Source organism: Coffea arabica, chromosome 1c (assembly GCF_036785885.1).
Source record: "Coffea arabica cultivar ET-39 chromosome 1c, Coffea Arabica ET-39 HiFi, whole genome shotgun sequence".
NCBI lineage: Eukaryota > Viridiplantae > Streptophyta > Magnoliopsida > Gentianales > Rubiaceae > Coffea > Coffea arabica.
In genome coordinates, this window is record NC_092310.1 from 30888832 (window position 1) to 30894673 (window position 5842).

General features: G+C 37.3%; 1 long non-coding RNA gene across 1 annotated transcript; it reads left to right on the forward strand.

The window, feature by feature from the left end:
* Window positions 1–1924: 1924 nt before the first annotated feature.
* Window positions 1925–5471, forward strand: LOC140012974 (uncharacterized). Its single transcript, XR_011820039.1, has 2 exons — window positions 1925–2388; window positions 4496–5471. It is a non-coding gene; the product is annotated as an uncharacterized lncRNA (long non-coding RNA).
* The last annotated feature ends 371 nt before the right edge of the window (window positions 5472–5842 follow it).

Here is a 5842-nt window from a genome sequence, read left to right on the forward strand (position 1 = left end):
TACCTTTGATTCAAGCTTTGTAGATGATCACCCACAACAATCAAGTGCTCAAGTTGTTTCTCCAAGATCCAAACTCAAGATTGAAGAGCAAAAATGATGCACCAAAGCAAGCTTTCCTTTTCTTTTTTCTTTCTCTTCTCACGGCTCTCACTCTCTCTTATTCTCTTAGTTTTTGTTTTGTTTTATTTCTCTTGTCTCTCTTATAGTTGTAAGACAACATATTAGTCAAAGCTTTGGAAGATATTTCTTATGGCTAGCCAATCACATAAATGCTTTATTTGTTGTTTTCACCCTTGCACTTCAACTTTCTCTTTCATATACATTTTCCCTCAAACATTTGATAACCTTTCAATTTACTCCATAAGTCATAACTTAATCTAATCTAAAACATATAATCACGCTTAATTATTTCACTAATCACTTTCTCATCTTAATCACTTACACTTAAGCATACTTTATCCCACATAAAAGTAGTTAAACAATAACTTTTTTGTCAAGGACAAAATTAGGTTTAAACCCACTTAAAACTTCTAATAAATCATAACATTAGGGATTTTGCTCACTTAGGGTTTCTAACCTTCTTAAACTTAATTAATCTATACAAAATGGATTAAATCCTATTCTTACCCACACTAAGACACACATTAACCTTACTAACTTTAATCACCACTCGAACTTGTAACCAATACATAACTAGGGTTTAAATCTTAAATCCCTACTTAGGGTTTTCGAAATACTCCCGAAACCAAACGTTACCGCCCAACTAATGAATATATTAACATAGAACGGACTGGGGTCTCACAATCTCCCCCACTTAGGACAATTTCGTCCTCGAAATTAATTCGTTGGTCAAAGCGTACCTTCAAAATCCACCGAAGGATTCGTCATCTCAGGTTGACCCATCGCATAGACTCTTGTTGGCCCTTTGGGTCGATTTTTCCCTGCAGTTGACGGCTTAGTTGTGGTCCCTTCAGTCGGTGACTTGAGTCCATCCTTCTGTATTTTAGGGCACCGGGCAATCAGGTGTTCGGTGCTTCCACATTTGTAGCATTTCCGGACTGAACTATTTTTCCAACAATTCTCATCAGTATGATTGCCCCCACAGAAGCCACAGGTTGGCTTAGTGGTCGTACTTGGCCCTCCACGCTGGGCACTCCTCTGGGACTCTTGTACCATCTGACCTCGCCCAAAATTATTTAAAGTTCTTACCGGTCGTGGACCGTCTCCGCCTTTACTCGTCTTAGCGGGTGGCTCGCTTCGTGAGCTCTGTCCAACCGGGGAGTTGTTCAAGCTGGGTTGCCTCCTTTTCCGGTCGTGGAAAGCTTTAACCTGTCCTCTAGCAGTCTCAATCCGCTGTGCTTTTTCTAGCGCTTGGCTAAACGTGTTCAACTGAGCAGCTGCTAGCTGTAGACACCAAATTTTGGTGTAATTTCATTTACTATTTATTTTTTTAGTTTGTGCTCGTTTTATTCACTTTTTAGTTTTTAGTGTTTTAGTTTTTTGTGTTATTATTATTATTTTTAAGTTTTTAGCATAGAATTTCTCGAAAAGAAAAGAAAAGCATTCAAAAAAATATGTTTTAATTGTTTTGATTTAAATGCAATGTTTTCTTGGAAAAAATGGAAAAAAAAGAGAAAAAAGGAAAATCACAAAAAAAGAAAAAAAAGAAGAAAATTGTTCACAAAAATACGTTCAAATTCAATCTTTGGGCACTTTAGTTATTTTTTTAAGTTATTTTGAGAAAAGAAAAGAAAAAGGTGGAAAAATGAAGAAAATTTGAAAAATGGACATTTTTGTTTTTTTATTATCTGGTTTTTGTCAATTTGTTATTATTATTTATATTTTATCATTTCTGTATTTATTAAGTTGAAAGTTAAAAAAAAAAAAAAAAGGAAAATTGTTGCCGCAGCATCAAAGCTGCGGACTTGCGCCATTTGCAAAAAATCTGGGGACGGCTCCTGAAGCTGCAAAATACAGAAAAGGACAGAGGTTCTTAGGGTTGAATTGGGATATAAAAGCAAAGGAGGAGGCCAGCCGCAAAAGGGAGATTTTTTTTGGAAAGAGGAGAGTTACGGGAGAGAGTTACAAAAAAACAAACAAGGAGAGGGGACCAAAAGACTGGCGGCGGGATTTTTCTGGGCAGCAAGAAAGAAAGGGAAAGAGAGCTGGGTAGAGTAGTGGCTGAAATCTGGGAGGAACGAGGGAGTGAAACAGGGGTGAAAGGGGAGATAGAAAGCTGAAGGATTGGAGCTAGGAGCAAAGAGGCAAACGGAAGAAATTGCTGGTAGCTGTCGGCTGTCTTCCTGAGGAGCGGCTGTTTTTACTGAGAAACTGTCGGCGCTCCACCACGTTTTGCTAACCCAGACCATTGATAAAAGAACTGTCACCGTAAGCCCTTTTCCCCTCCAAACTTTGATTGCAAGTGCTGATTCTTTAAGATTGGAAATTTCTGAACCCAAAACTGTTAAATTTCATGCTATCTGGTTCGTTGTTAGCTTCAAAATTCGTTCCTTATGTGTCTGCTGTGGTCTTGTATGATCAGTGGGGAAAGTTTGAAGCCCATTTGGGTTTTGTTGCTAGACTGAAATTCAATAGCAATTTACTAACATTTGCAAAGGAAGGATTTTCTGGCCTGTTCGTTTAATTTGTGAAGTACAACCGTGAAAGTTTCCTGTCTGTGTTGTGTTTTTTTTTTTTTTGTTGTTTTTTGGATTGCAATCTGGAATTGGTTGTTTAGTTCATATGTTCACATGTTTGCCCAGACCAAAATTCGGATGTTTAGTTCCAGTTGATGAGATGCAAAGAGGGCCACGGCAGTTTTTGTTTTTGCAGAAAATGTCATGTGATATCTTGCCAAATTTCTGGTCACTAGATCGTGATTACTATGAATTTTATTGCTCAGTTTAAGGTTGTAATTTTGAGATGAAATATCTAATCAAAGCTGTGCATTGGAGTCAAAAATTTGGTCTTCATGATGAAGGATGGAAAGAAAGGCTATGACTGAAATTTTGTTGCAAGCTTCATTCGTTTCTTTTGCTGCATTCATGTTCCGTTGTTTAGACTGGATTTTCTGAAAAAAGTTTGAAGCTCTGTATCATGACTTTAGGTTATTAACATGATAGTTTCTGTCTAAGTTGTTTCACATAGGACTTTTGGGTAATGAAGTTCATTTCAAAGAAAACCCAAGACTGGATTAATTTGTTGTCACGGCACTTGTCTCCCATTAGTTTCTTCATATGCTTTCCTTCATTTGATCTTTAATAGTTCATGGTACATACCTGGATTTTGTGAGTGAAGTTGTTTACATGTTAAGTGGTGTTGAATGATAGTTTTGCTAGCTCATGTCCAAATGTCTACAGCCAAAGCTGATGCATCCACTTATCTTAATTTCCTTTCCCGTGGCTGACCTCCCAGCATTTACGTGACATGTTTCCCAGCATTGGCAATGTTTGTTTTTCTTCTCTGTTTCGATTTGTTGGAAGGTCCAAGTTATGCATTGTGTTTGTTTGACTCAGAGCTTGAGTTTTGATTTGAGAGAACTTGTCCAAAGTGTGCGTTAGTTTTCTTGTCGAAACCTGGTTGAAAGTAAAGCTTGCAGCAGTTTCATGTTTGTTTTTGTTTTTTTTTTTCTTTCTTTTCTTCTTTTCCAGATTTTTGCATGAGATCTTTCCTAAGTTTTTGCATGTTTGGATGATGACAACAATGTAATTGGTTATTTAGTTTAAAAGTTGTGAATTCGTATTTAAATTGCTGCTCCTGAATAGCAAGTGGTATGTTTGAGATTTGGGTTTCGGTTGGTGAAAGAATAGCAGAAACATTACAGAGATGTGTTTTTTCGTGAGATTGCATGCATTTGCATGAAAATGTTTTCCAGAAATTGCACTTTGACCCCCCAAGTCTATCCTTATGCCACTATGGCCCAAGTAATTGGAACATTTAATCAATTTGATCCCTCTAAGTTTCTCTTTGTGCCGCAATAGCCCAAGCATGTTTTAGTATCTTGTAATTAAGTCCTAAAATCATTGCAACTTCAATCATTGTTTGGCTCTTTCTTTATTTTTGGAATCTTTGAAGTGCTTAAACGATTTATTTGGATTTGAATGTTTGAGTAATGCTTGTTTTGGGTCATTAGTAGATGCTATATTTAGAAATTGAACGGGTTATTCCGCTTTCTTGGTCTTTAAGCATTTTTTGAGCTCATTCAAGTTGCAATTAGGTGGGTTTTGATGTTTTTGCTTATACTTTACTTTTAAATTGATGCCTTGACCCCTTTATTGATTTGAAGCCATTTTCCCTCATTTGCTTACCATTAGGGGAAGGTATAATTTCTTTTATCTTTTTAGTCTCTCCTATGTGATCCAATGTGCTAAGTGAATTGCATGACTACTTTGCTTTCTTTACATTTCTTAAATTCCTTTCATTCCTTTCATTTACTTTTTGCTTAATTAAGTTTTTTCTTTTATGGGGTATGTGTACACCTCTTGGCTTGTAATAGATAGGGTTTGAAGGAGCATTCGATGAAGAGCTGTTGAAGACTTGTGCCTAGCTAGCAAATGTAATAGTTAGGGCCTTAATCACCTTATGTGTCTTGCATGTCTATGTGCTATATGTTTAATCGTTTTCTTAGGTTTTGGCATTTAGATATGCATGCTAAGTGTTATGTGCTATGTGATCGACATGTCTACTCGCTTTCCATATCCTTGAATGAATGTGATGAATGTACGTTTCCACTAGTCCAACGCTAGTCGGAATTCATAGAATGGGCTAGTCCAACGCTAGACCCTTAGGGATTTCCCCTCGTTAGTACATGTTTGCATGTTCATCACATGTCATGCATTTTTTTTTAGTTTTATCATTTTGCATGCCCCTCGAACCCCTTTTCCCTCCATTTTAGGATTTTTGCATTTCATGCTAGTTATAGGGTTCATTTGCCTGAAGAGTCCCCTTAAATATGGAATATAGACGAGTGTGGCTTTTTCTAAGCCTTAGCACGCTTGTATTCCCTCTACAAAAGGGCAAATTGAGTCACGATTTAGGTCTCCCCGTACCCAATATGCATACATTCCCTAGGTTCATGCATCCACTCCACCATTTTATACCCTCATCACACTTTCATTTTTCCTCCCATTTTGCACACGTACACCTTTATGTTTCTTCATTTGCACACGTGCATCTCTTTATCCCTTCACTTGCACACTAACACTTTTTATCATCACTTGCACACATGCACTTCATATTACCATTGCACATACCATACCTTGCCCACTCACGTGCACATTTTCACTTATGCATCTTTGTTTTTTATTACTTTTTCAAACTCATGCCTTCACATTGCATACATGCATTCCCTTCATTTGCATCCCACTCGCATTATTCGTGACTTCTTCAAAGGATCGTTATTGGGCTTCACAATTAATGTGAGTGGCACCACTCAACCTTTGAAGAGAAATTTCCCCCAATACCCCTAGGTCTAGGGTTTGCATTCATGTAGTGCATCCAAATGTAATAAATTCTTTGGTTAAAACAAGAAAAACTTTGATTAAATCACACAACTAGCCTTGGTTAGGTCGAAGGGGTGCCTTGGATTTTTATCCTTGCCTTCCCCTTCGTCAAATGTGACTCCCGAACCTTTTTCATTGGTTTACGTGGACTAGGAGTCGTTTAAAAGGGGTTTCTCATAACTTTTTCCTAAAAAATTCATTTTTAGGTGACTTGGTACACCTTAACTCATTACCAAGTGGCGACTCCCATTTTTTTCAAAAACCCTTTTTAAACTATAATTTTGGGTCAAATCGTCGCATTTTCAAACCCCCATTTAGACCCATTTTTCTTTTAAATCACG